We start from the raw sequence: 14471 nt of genomic DNA, 5'->3' as shown, positions 1-14471 counted from the left end.
TGAATCAAGATCCAAAAGGACCCTATATGCTAGAACACTGAGTGATGTTTACTAAGAAGACAGTCAGTAGGGATAAAGGTTTCAAGCCAGGATATTAAAAATCCATTTCACAAATGCATTAGGCATGAATGGTTAGATGGTAGCTGTCCCAAAAAATGATTTAGTGATTTCAGTGGGCTGCAAGGTCAATATAAGTCCCCCAGGAGACACAACAGCCAAAAAAAGGTAGTGCTATCTTAGGCTGTGTAAAGAAGAACATATTCCAGTAACAGGGAGGGGATGGTCCAACTGTGTTCTGCCCTAGTCAGACTTCATCTGGAATATTGTGCTCAGCTCTGGATACCACAGCTTGAGAAGGATATAAATAAACTGGAAAATGTCCAGAAGAGGGCAATCTATGTAATGAAGGACCATGATTCCATGTTATTTAAGACTCAGTTAAAGGAAGTGGAGATTCAGGAGCGACATAATAATTGTCTTATAGTGTTTGGAGGGTGGTCATATGGAAAAGTAATTAGATTTGTTCTGTTAGTTCCAAGAAGACAGGATTAGGAACTGTGGGAAGAATTTTCAAAGAAGCCCAGTGAGGTTGGATAGCTGGAAAAAACCTTCCAACAATTAGAGAGGTTTCCTTGAGGGGTAATGGGTTCTGCAGAGAATGGGTAGCCATCATCTGATATGTTGTAGCAGAGATTCTTTCACGTTGAATTAGATGGCCAATTCTCAAATTCTGTGATTCTAAATATTTTGAAAATATTTTTTCTTCTTTGTCATTTCTTTCTTGGGATATAGTCCCAGTAATGGGATTATCAGCTTAAAGAGAGAATGAACAATTTTATGTTAAGGCTCATGCATCGCAAGCTCTATTTCCTGCATCTAAAATGGCAGGTGAGGGTAGGAAGGCAGTAGGGTTTGTCATGTGTATAATTTGAAAGGAGGCAGAATGGTCATCTCTAGCTTTTTCTTTCCCTCACCCTTCTCCAGAAGAGACTTTAATTCCTTCCGGGGAAGAAGCAGAAAGTTGGGGCCAGAGGTTGCCCTCTTAAGAGAAATGAGATATTTGTAAAATGTCTATGGACTCTCTTAAATATTGTTAGTCTAAGGCAGGGTTTCTTAAACTTTTTCACCTTGCAACTCCTTTTATTCTGAGAAAGTTTTACATGATACCCAGTATATAATAAATCATAATTTTGCAAAAAACAAAGAAACAAACAAAAAAAAACACCCATTCAGTTAAGAGACTCCATGTGGGGTTTTGAACCAGAGTTTAGGTCTAGAAGATGTGCTCAGGTTCAAGTTAATTTCTGATCACTGTTTCATTATTGGGGGTAGCAGGACTCCAAGCTCTACACCCAAGGCTTGACCCCTTCCCAACTAATATCAAGTCTGCAAAGAACACACATAGCAATTATCAAAGAAAATCCGTTTATTCACATTAGAAGTAAAGCTGAAATCACAGAAAGTTTGCATAGGAAAATATATGCCAAACTATACAGAATGAAGGAACTTTCCTATTGGGAGGGAGGTAACTCAGCTTCACCAAGAGAGAAAGAATCCCAAATCTCCCCCAAAGGGAAGTTCCTTAAAGTCTTTTGTGAAGACAGATGGGGATAGGGAAATGTAGAGACTACTAGCTCTTCTTACAGTCTTTTCCTTTAGCAACCTGAAGTGTGGTTAGTCTTGTCTATCTTTTCTCTCAAAGATGGAAGCCAGAAGCACCTGAAACAACTTGATGCTTGAAGAAATTTAACGAAAATTGAGTTTATGAGAGGCAAGAGACCTCCAGCTTTCACAAGTCTATTTTTGGAGAGTCATCATTCAGGGGCTCCAGACTTCCAGCTTCAAACAAGAAAAGGCTAATTCCATTTCTGGAGGAGTTAGTAGTCTCCACCTCTCCATATCATATGCTTATCCCTAGCTTGCAACTTTAGAGGCCTTAGGGAGTTTTCCCCTAAGGTGAGCTCGAGGATCCTCTCTCTTGGTTTAGCTGATTTACTCAGCTCCTAATGGTAGAACTCCTTCATTCTGTCTTGTGTGATATATATTTTCCTACGTATACCTTCTCTGGTTTTTGTTTTGCTACTGATTTGCTTTTTTTTTTTTAAGTTTTTTTTAAATTAATTTTTATAATTATAACATTTTCTTTGACAGTACATATTCATAGGTAATTTTTTTTTTTTACAACATTATCCGTTGTACTCCCTTCTGTTCCAAATTTTTCCCCTCCTTCCCTCCACCCCCTCCCCTAGATGGCAGGCATTCCCATACATATTAAATATTTTATAGTATATCCTAGGTACAATATATATGTGCAGAACCAAATTTTGTTGTTGTTGTTGCAAAGGAAGAATTGTATTCGGAAGCTAAAAATAATCTGGGAAGAAAAACAAAATAAAACAAAACAGTGCTCACAGTTTATACTCATTTCCCAGTGTTCCTTTTCTGGATGTAGCTGATTCTGTCCATCATTGATCAATTGGAATTGGATTAGCTCTTCTCTATGTTGAAGATATCCACTTCCATCTGAATACATCCTCATACAGTATCATTGTTGAAGTGTATAGTGATCTCCTGGTTCTGCTCATTTCACTCAGCATCAGTTGATGTAAGTCTCTCCAAGCCTCTCTGTATTCCTCCTGTTGGTCATTTCTTACAGAACAATAATATTCCATAACATTCATATACCATAATTTACCCAACCATTCTCCAATTGATGGACATCCATTCATTTTCCAGTTTCTAGCCACTATGAAAAGGGCTTTTGCTACTGATTTGGATTAATAGATTACTGTGCTACACTTTTTGTGTGTTTCTTTGTGAAACTAGTATTACATGGAGAAGTCATATCTTAGTCTCTTCCTACAAATGACAAAACAATCAAAAATGATCTTAAACTTGATCATATCCCCTAGACCGAAACTATGGTTCACCACTCCATATGAAATCTCATAACTGAATGTGGTGGTTACAAAATTATGATTTATTATCATAATGTTTGATTTTGACACCTATCTTATATATCTATACACCTGAGGTCACATAAAAATTTCTCAAGTAAAAAAGGGTTGAAATTGGAAAAAGTGTAAGAAGTCCCTTTGAGCCACACCCTATGACAGACACAGGCAGGCACAAAGACCATGTCCTCCCTGGCACAAGAAGAGCTTCATCATACATGTAGGGCCCACTCCTACTCCATTCCTTATTGTTCAATCTAGTCTGCCTCTCTTTGAGCCACACAAGCACAATGTCCTCACCACATGTGGGCCCTTCCCTATTCATGCAGGACCCATTCTCCTCTCTGTATTGCCACAATGTTTAGACATGTCAATTAAACGTTTGTGGTTTGTTGCTTTTTGTTGTTGTTGAAAGTTTTTAAAATTTCAGTATAATTCAATCCAGTAAGTTTTTCATCAAACAATGCTTTCATTGCTTCCATAAGTAAAAGATTTGTCTTTTTTGGTTCCAAAAGACTCATGATGGAAAATGCTATCCATATCCAGAGAAAGAATTCCAGAGTCTGAATGCAAATTGAAGCAAACTAATTTCCCTTTTTTTTTGTGGCTTTTCCCTTTTGTTCTGTTTCTTCTTTCACAACATGATTAATGTGGAAATATGTTCTTTTTTTTTTTTTAAGTTCCAGTAGATGGAGAAAAAAATTTGTCTTCTTTCCACATTTGGGATAAATACGTATATTATTCCATTTTTCCTCTAACAGTTTTAGAAATATATTTAACTCATTGATAGCATGTCTTTCTAAATTTATTTTCTAATTCTTTCTACATTTATTTTACTCCAAATTATATTACATTTTTTCCTAACAGCATTTCTTGAATTCTTTCCCTTGTTATTTAATATCAACCGATTTAGTATAGATAATTATTTTGTATATATTTTGATCTATTTTAGTGGTCTTTGTCCTGTCCTCCTAATCTGTTTTTCTATTCTGTTGCCTAGTAGCAGACAGTTTTAATAACTGTTGCTTTATAATGTGTTTTAAAGACATATGTAAGAGCAAGTCTCCTTTTGTCAGCCTTTAAAAAATGTACCCTTTGGGATTTCCCTTCCCCCCACATATGCTTTATTATTAGTTTATTTATTTATTTAAAATATTGGTAATATGTAGAATATTATCATCTCAACTATAGTCAGTCTTCCCAGCAGGGAATATACTCCTACATGTATTTTAGTATGCCTTTATTTAGGTTACTAAAGTTTTGTAGTTTGCCTTTAAAAAGCTTTGTTTTTTTCTTGGTATCTCAATGGTATACAAACCCATGCTCACACTTCTACATACATATACAGATACAGATACACACACATATTTTAGACACACACACATATATACACAAGTACAATATACATTTACACATACATATACACAAACATACAGACTTATACATATAATACACATACCCTGTATACACACATACACATGCATTACACACATGCACATATGTGCAAACAGACAGGTATACATATATACAGATATAGACAAATATATATCTTATATGTAATATATATAACATATATAGGCACAAATATGCACATCATATCTATACATATACACATATAAACACATACATATCCAGACACACATACATACGAAGACACATATACATGCACCCATGTAGACACAGAGACACACATACATACACACACTTATACAGACACATATCTACATATGAATATACATATGTTCACATATATATGCACACACAATATATGTACCTACATATACACAAATATACACACACATGAACATATATACACATATATACATACATAGACATACACAGAGACATATAAATATACATGTACATGTACAAACACGCATATGTGTATGTGTGATCATTTTTTAAAGCTTTTTTTTAGCTTTTTAAAGTATAATGATAGCACTCATTTGGTGCTTTAAGGTTTGCAAAGAACTTTACAAATATATCTCATATCATCCTCCCAAATAATCCTGGAAAGTAGATGCTGTAATTATACCCATTTTACACATGAGGAAACTGAGGCAGATAGAAGGTAAATTACTTTCCAAGGGTCCTACAGAGGGTAAATATCTCATGGTAGATTTGGATTCAGATCTTGCTTTCAGGATTAGCATTCTTATCTACTACATCATCTGGATATAAAACCCTACTTGAGATACTTAACTAGCTGTGTAAACTGGGTAAATCAACTTCTCTAGGACTGAATTTTTCACTGGTAAAATGAGTGTTTTGAACTCAGTGATTTTGAAGGTTGCTTCCAACTCTTAATCTTATGAATATACATTTAGAAGAACAAGAATAATGATAACAATAAAAAAATTCTACTGAATAATAACACAAATTATATCAAATAATAATAATATCAAAAAGGGGATGATTTAATGTATTATAAAGGAGATATTCCTCAGCATTGTTTTTGTTTGTGTGTTTTGAAAATAAGAATATATGTGTTTTACTAAAGGAATGAAGCAACACACCATCTTTACTTGTTTATAAAGAGTTTGTGTGATAGAAGAATGATTTATTTGAACTGTTGAAGAAATTCTCCTGAGACCCATCTAACTGGGAGGGTTTTTTTCCTGGTGGTAGGAGGAAGAATAATTTAAATTATTTTCTCTGCCTCTTTCTTTTAAATTGAACAATTTGAATTTATTTCTTATTGAATCAGTTCTGGTATCTGTATATAACAATAAGGAATTGCTACTGGGTACAGAAATCTAAGGTACTTCATCTGTCTTGAGTAAAGCATTCTTCTCAGTTCTGGACTTGAGAATGTACATCCTGAGATCAGTCCTTAGGGATCCTAACCTTTAAAGAGGTCAGGCAAGTACTTTCAAATTCTTTGGCTTTTTATAACCCCACTCTGGAGTCCCCAGGGATAATGCTTTGAAGCTCAGGTTTCAGTTCATGTTTAGTTTCCCCAAAAAAGGGAGAGTAGAAAGGTACAATAATAGTTCAGGTATAGGTCAGCTATTTATTTCCTCTTCCACACAAATGCTTGACACACATGATCCACAACTTATAACCACTATAATATATTCCTGGGATGTTGACATTTTAAAAAAATATCAGCACATGATGCTGTTTGCAGGATTTCTCAATAGTCTATCTTGTTTTTGTTTTTGTTTTAATTTACTGTCCATTTAATTTACTTCAGGTTTGTGTCCAAGCCAGGCCTTGAGCTACCCTTCTAGAAACTTCCTCTGAGAAGCTCTCTGATGGATGTAGAAAGGGGACCTACTTAATTAGCTGAGGACCCAGGATCTGAAACTTTCAGGCAAAAATATCCCTCTTAAAATTACTGCTCATACACATCTGATCAGACAAAGAAATAAAAAAGAAAAAGCAGCTAGAATTTTGAGATCCAACCTTAAGTTTACCTTGGGCAGTGCATGTGATTTAGCTGTCATGTGGTCAGTAGAAGAAAACACAGCAAGAAGAATAGGTTATTCCCTTTTAAAGATCTGTGAGTAGCAAGAAGATTTCAGAGAGCCTGGAGAGACTTACATGAACTGATGCTAAGTGAAATGAGCAGATCCAGGAGATCATTATACATGGCAACAATAAGATTACAATAAGATTAATGATCAATTCTGATGGATGTGACTTTCTTCAACAATGAGAGGATTCAAACCAATTCCAATTGTTCAGTGATGAAGAGAGCCATCTACACCCAGAGAGAGAACCGTGGGAACCGAGTGTGTTTCACAACATAGCATTTTCACTTTTTGTTGTTGTTTGCTTGCATTTTGTTTTGCTTCTCTCTCTCTCTCTCTCTCTCTCTCTCTCTCTCTCTCTCTCTCTCTCTCTCTCTCTCTCTCTCTCTCTCTCTCTTACTGGTTTGATTTGATTTTTCTTGTGTGCTACAATAATTATATAAATATGTATGCATATATTAGATTTAACATATATGTCTACCGTGTTTAACATATATTGGACTACTTGCCATCTAGGAGAGGGTATTGGGGGAAAGGAGGGGGAAATCAGAACACAAGATTTTGCAAGGGCTAATGTTGAAGAATTGTCCATGCATATGTTTTGAAAAATAAAAAGCTTTAATAAAGAAAAAAAATTAAACTAAAAAAAAAAAAATAAAGATTTGTGAGTAGCTCAGTGGCCATCCAAGAACTTATTTCAACATTTTGGGGCATACCCTCTGGTATGGAGCCATCTAGGCCTCTTAAGCTTTTGGAAGTCTCCAATAGCCATCAGTGCAAGCTCCCTGAAATGCCCCCTCTTCCCCCCCCCCCGACCTTTTCCTATATATACTCCAAGGATTGTAATTGCCTATTATACCTATTTTATTCATGGCACTTAAACTTATATTCTTTAAGCTATCCGGCACTGTGTAGTATGGTGCAGGGAACAGAATACTGGGCCTGGAGTCAGGAGGACTTATCTTCCTGAGTTCAAATTCTCTGTGTGATCTTGGGAAAGTCACTTATAATTTGGTTTGCCTCAGTTTTCTCATCTGTAAAATGAGCTAGAGAAGGAATTGGCAGTATCTTTGCTGAGAAAACCCCAAATGGGATTATGAGGAATCAGATATGACTGAAAAACAACTGAATAATAGTATTCTCTGATCCTTTAGCAAAAATCTAAATTAAAACTTTCTAAACATCTTTTATATGCAATTACACATTAAAAATAGTAATAAAGAGAACATAAGTAATTAAGCCTAAATGGAAGCTCATTAATAATATTCTGAATAATGAAAGTTAAAAAACAAATCGAAAAAGCCAACTCTGTGAAAGAGAAGGATTGCATTGTTCTGTAAGAAATGACCAACAGGATGATTTCAGAAAGGCCTGGAGAGACTTACATGAACTGATGCTGAGTGAAATGAGCAGGACCAGGAGATCATCATATACTTCAACAACAATACTATATGATGATCAATTCTGATGGACGTGGCCCTCTTCAACAATGAGATGAACCAAATCAGTTCCATTTGTTCAATAATGAATAGAACCAGCTGCAAAAGAACTCTGGGAAATGAGTGTGAACCACTACATAGTATTTCCAATCCCTCTATTTTTGTCCTGTATTTTTTATTTCCTTCACAGGTTAAGTGTTCTTTCTTTCTTTCTTTCTTTCTTTCTTTCTTTCTTTCTTTCTTTCTTTCTTTCTTTCTTTCTTTCTTTCTTTCTTTCTTTCTTTCTTTCTTTCTTTCTTTTAAAATTAATTTTATAATTATAATTTTTTTGATAGTACATATGCACAGGTAATTTTTTTTTTTACAACATTATCCCTTGTACTCCCTTCTGTTCCGAATTTTTCCCCTCCTTCCCTCCACCCCCTCCCCTATATGGCAGGCATTCCCATTCATATTAAATATCTTATAGTATATGCTTGGTACAATATATATGTGCAGAACCGAATTTTGTTGTTGTTGTTGCAAAGGAAGAATTTTATTTGGAAGGTAAAAATAATCTGGGAAGAAAAACAAAAAACAAAGAAACAACAAAAAATGCTCACAGTTTACACTCATTTCTCAATGTTCCTTTTCTGGGTGTAGCTGATTCTGTGCATCATTGATCAATTGGAACTGGATTAGCTCTTCTTTATGTTGAAAATATCCACTTCCATCAGAATACATCCTCATACAGTATCATTGTTGAAGTATATAATGATCTCCTGGTTCTGCTCATTTCACTCAGCATCAGTTGATGTAAGTCTCTCCAAGCCTCTTTGTATTCATCCTGCTGGTCGTTTCTTACAGAACAATAATATTCCATAACATTCATATACCATAATTTACCCAACCATTCTCCAATTGATGGACATCCATTCATTTTCCAGTTTCTAGCCATTACGAAAAGGGCTGCCACAAACATTTTGGCACAGACAGGTCCCTTTCCCTTCTTTAAAATCTCTTTGGGATATAAGCCCAGTAGTAGCACTGCTGGGTCAAAGGGTATGCACATTTTAATAACTTTTTGGGCATAATTCCAGATTGCTCTCCAGAATGGTTGGATTCTTCCACATTGCATCAGTGTCCCAGTTTTCCCACAGCCCCTCCAACATTCATTATTATTTGTTCCTGTCATCTTAGCCAAGCTGACAGGTGTGTAGTGGTATCTCAGAGTTGTCTTAATTTGCATTTCTCTGATCAATAGTGATTTGGAACACTCTTTCATATGAGTGGAAATAGTTTTAATTTCATCATCTGAAAATTGTCTGTTCATATCCTTTGACCATTTTTCAATTGGAGAATGGCTTGATTTCTTATAAATTAAAGTCAATTCTCTGTATATTTTGGAGATGAGGCCTTTATCAGAACCTTTAACTGTAAAAATGTTTTCCCAATTTGTTACTTCCCTTCTAATCTTGTTTGCATTAGTTTTGTTTGTGCAAAACCTTTTTAATTTGATGTAATCAAAATTTTCTATTTTGTGATCAATAATGATCTCTAGTTCTCCTTTGGACACAAATTCCTTCCTCCTCCACAAGTCTGAGAGGTAAACTATCCTATGTTCCTCTAATTTATTTTGATCTCGTTCTTTATGCCTAAATCTTGGACCCCTTTTGATCTTATCTTAGTATGTGGTGTTAAATGTGGGTCCATGCCTAGTTTCTGCCATAAGTGTACATTATTTCAAAGTCTGATTCTTCTTGTGCAGCAAAATAACTGTATGAATATGTATACATATATTGTATTTAACATATTTAACATGTATTGGTCTATCTGCCATATGGGGGAAGTATGGGGGGAAGTAGGGGAAAAATTAGAACAAAAGGTTTTGCAATTGCCAATGCTGAAAAATTACCCATGCATGTATCTTGTAAATAAAAAGCTATAATAAAAAATAATAATTTCAAAACAGAAAAAAAGAAAGAGAAGGATAACAATAACATAAAATTTCTGCAATATAACTAAAGCAATACTTAGAGAATTTTTTGTTTCTGAAGTAAAAAAATGGAAAAAGAAGCTTAATGAATAAGTATTCAATTAAAAACACTAGAAAAATGACAAATCCACAGTCAAAATAATCACGAAAGGATAAATCCTTAGAATCAGAGAAGACATAGATAAAACAGAAATTAAAGTAAATTTTCTCAAGATATTAGAAGACTCTGTTTTACAGAGCTAAGGCACTGCAAGCAAACTGTGCCCTCAGCTTGGTGTAACAACAGTCCTTTGTGCTGACCCTGTGAATGAGATCAGCCACAGCAAAATCCCAGAATTGTTTCTTGTCTCTAAACCCAACCCTCCTTTTAATGAAGCTTGTCACATTGTTGCTATTACTCTTCATTATTAGGACTACAGCTCACCTTGTAGTCTTAAGTGTAAGGATTCAGATCTGCCCACACTAAAGTGAGTCCCTCTCCACAGAGTGGAGCTCTGGCATATGTGTCCCTGCTGACAAGCCTATTTCCTCCCTTTGAAATTAAACTTCTGTTTGATTCCTGACCGTTGCATTCTCTAAGCCTGCTTTGTTCAATTCTGGCCACTCACAAATTCTGCTTGACAATCTTAAATAGTCCAGAAAGGGAATCAAGGACCAATCACAGAGGAAATGCTGAGAGAAAAAAAAGAAATCTAGTCCAGATAGGTTTATAGGTAGAGTCTATCAAACATTTAATGCAAAATCCATGCGAAACAAATTATTCTCAAAAAATGAGAAATTAAACACTCTCCCCAGCTCCTTAATTTTATTTTTTCTTTTATATTTTAAATAACATCTTTTTTTTCCCCAGTTACACATAAAGGCAATTTGTAACATTCATTTTTTAAATAAGATTTTGATTTCTGAATTTTTCCTCCCCTTTTTACTTCCCTCCACAAATAATAAGCAATTTGATATAGGTTATATATGTGCAATCACATAAAACATATTTCCTTTTTATATTTTGTTGCCCTTTATTTTGTAAATAATATTTTATTTTTTCCAATTACACGTAAAGATAGTTTTAAACATTCATTTTCATAAGATTTCGTGTTCCAAATGTTTCTCCTTTCCTCCCCCCTCTCCAAGATGGCAAGCAATCTGATATAGGTTATATGTGTACAATCATGAAAACATGTGGAAACATTAGTCATGTTGTGAAAGAAGAAACAGAACAAAAGGGAAAAACCATTAAAAAAAAAACTAAACCAAACAAAACAACCCCTAAAATGAAAATAGCATGCTTTGATCTTCATTCTGACTACATAGACTACATAGTTTTTTCTCTGATTATGAATAGCATTTTCTGTTATGAGTCTTTTGGAATTGTCTTGGATCATTGTATTGCTGAGAAGAGCTGAGTCTATCAAAGTTGATTATCAACCAATATTGCTGTTATTGTGTACAATGGTCTCTTGGCTCTCAGTATCCAACATCTATCATTTTCCTTTTCTGTTATATTATCTAATCTGGTAGGTGGGAGGTAGTACTTCAGAGTTATTTTAATTTTCATTTCTCTAATCATTAGAGATTTAGACAATTTTTTTCATATGATTATAGAGAGGCCCAGCTCCTTTATAAGGCAAATATGGGACTAATACTTAAACCAAGGAAAAAGAAAGGAGGAAAATCTATTGTTCAATATCACTAATGAGTTTGGATGCAAAAAATTTTAATGAAATCTTAGCAGAAAATATGGCGTAATGCAGGGGTGACAAACTCAAATAGAAATGGGACCTTGTTGGCTGTATATTTATTTAGCAAACCACAAATCTACATTATCTATATGTTATTAATTTTGTTAAACATTTCCCAATTTCATTTTAATCTAGTTCTGACTGATTTAATCTGGTTGTAGACTATTTGTGAATTTTGACACCTGTAAATATTGGGGATTTTTGTCTGTTACTGTTGTTTTAAGAGCATCAATGACATCACAGGTAATGCCTTGAATCACTTGTGATTTGGATTTAAATGAGACAGAGTTATACAAAGTGATAAGCAGGACAAAAGTCTAGATGACTGGCAATAAATGGGAAATCTTTGATGTCTGACCATGCTTTAAGTGTTTCAGCTGCTTTTCTTGGTGGGGGAGGGAGGAAGTCTTCCTGTGTTTATGGTAGACACTCTGAAAGCCAAATAAGCACAGAAGGTCAATGAGCAGCCCTGCAAGCCCTCACACCAAAGGTACTAATCTTCCTTGAACATCCCATACACCCTACCTATGATGTGATGGGTGGATAGATAGCTGACCTCAAAACCCAGGGGACTGGAGTTTAATTCCCAACTGGTATACTGGCTTTGTAACTGTGAGCAAGTCATTTAACCTCCAGGCAACTTTCTAGGCCTCCAAGTTGTACTGGAAGAGGAAGTTGCCTTACTTGTGACCCTATACCAATGAGATCAGAGTCTAGGCCCTAAAAAAAGATCATAGTCTATACCTACAAAAATATTTTTCTATTTCTATTTTGGACTAATTGTCTCAATGTTAGGAAAATAATATAATCATAATTAAAAACATTCAAAATCATAAGCTAATGAATCAAAAAAGCATTAAGTGGCTATGATGGCAAATATTAGAGAATAAATCAAGATAGTTCCTGGTCTCTAGGAAATCATTTTTTAATTTGAGTAAGGAGTATATGAAGGAGGGTTCCTCCCTAGGACAGATGAAAAAGTCCAGAACAAAAATGAAGAGAAATTTGATGCAGATTCCCTTCTTATCCTAGATATATTAGTGTTGTTTGAGCAGAAGCTTTTTAGTCAATAGATTATAGGGTTTTGTTTTCTTTCCCAATTGCTCTTTTTGATTTTGTTAGATTTCTAAAATCCATTCACATTTTTTTCAATTTTAATAGATTTTATTTCAAGTGTACTTTCAAAATCATATGTGGGGATTTCATTATCTATTACTGAAATAAATTTTTTCTTCATAGCTTCAGTACTTGATGGACAATTACAGACCATGCTCTCTCAACCCAGTTCTCAACTATTACATCACAGGTTTCTGAAGTTAAATTTTACATAATGACCCTATTTCAAATGCACACTTCCAATGCAAATATTGTATATTTATAGACAGGTTCTACAAAACTAACAAAGCAAATCTGAACAATGACTTATGCTGTAATGCCAGAGAAACTGAGGCAAAATAGAAATTAAAGAGTTTTTAACATTTTATTAGTGGAGAGCTTGACTGGGGGCAAAACAGTATCCATGCTGACTCCTTAACTGCATTGGACTCTTGTTTCAAAGCATCCAGCAGCAAGTCAGGGATTTATGAGTCTCCATCTATCAGGGAAACAAAGACAGAAGTGGGAGTAGAGCATTGGTGAGCAGAAACTTCCAACAATGGACCATGAATTTGGTTCTGACAGGCTGGGGATAAGGAGGGATCATAAATTCTGATAAGTTGGAAAGCTGGGAGCCAAATGTCTGAGATAGGAGATATGCCTACATATCTTGAGATAAATGATCTACATTTTATGACTTTTTGAAATGCTAGTGGTCTTGGCTTCTAAACCTAATTATCTCAGTCCTAATGGCCAAGAAGGGGTTTGCCACAAGGGAGACTGAGTTAAACAATTCAAAGAAAACCAGGCAGAACAATTTAGGGAAACTGAGGCAGAACAATTCAAGAAAATTGAGGCATAACAATGACTAATTTAAGAGCAGGAGTGAGGGAAGAGGCAATGATTAAGTGCTTTTTTTTTTTAATGGATATTCAGTTTTAAAAATAAAATAATTCATATTTAAAGTAATGAATTAGAATGAAGGTGCCCTAGCTGTACCAGATCTAAAATTATATTATAAAGCAGTGGTTACCAAAACCATTTAGTATTGGCTAATAAATAGACTAGTTGATCAATGGACAAAATAGTCAATAACTTTAATAATCTAGTGTTTGACAAACCCAAAGACCCCAGCTTTTGGGATAAGAACTCACTGTTTGACAAAAATTGCTGGGAAAATTGGAAATTATTATGGCAGAAACTAGGCATTGACCCACACTTAACACGTATACCAAGATAAGTTCAAAATGGATTCATGACTTAGGCATAAAGAATGAGATTATAAATAAATTAGAAGAACATAAGATAGTTTACCTCTCAGACCTGTGGAAGAGGAAGGAATTTATGATCAAAGAAGAACTAGAGATCATTATTGATCACAAAATAGAAATTTTTGATTACATCAAATTAAAAAGTTTTTGTACAAACAAAACTAATGCAAACAAGATTAGAAGGAAAGCAATAAACTGGGAAAACATTTTTACAGTCAAAAGTTCTGATAAAGGTCTCATTTCCAAAATATATAGAGAATTGACTCTAATTTATAAGAAATCAAGCCATTCTCCAATTGATAAATGGTCAAATGATGTGAACAGACAATTCTCAGACAAAGAAATTGAAACAATTTCTAGCCATATGAAAAGATGCTCCAAGTCATTATTAATCAGAGAAATGCAAATTAAGACAACTCTGAGATACCACTACACACCTGTCAGATTGGCTAGAATGAGAGGGAAAGATAATATGGAATGTTGGAGGGGATGTGGGAAAACTGGGACACTGATACATTGTTGGTG

This window comes from Sminthopsis crassicaudata, chromosome 1 (genome assembly GCF_048593235.1).
Source record: "Sminthopsis crassicaudata isolate SCR6 chromosome 1, ASM4859323v1, whole genome shotgun sequence".
NCBI lineage: Eukaryota > Metazoa > Chordata > Mammalia > Dasyuromorphia > Dasyuridae > Sminthopsis > Sminthopsis crassicaudata.
This window is presented reverse-complemented; position numbering follows the sequence as displayed.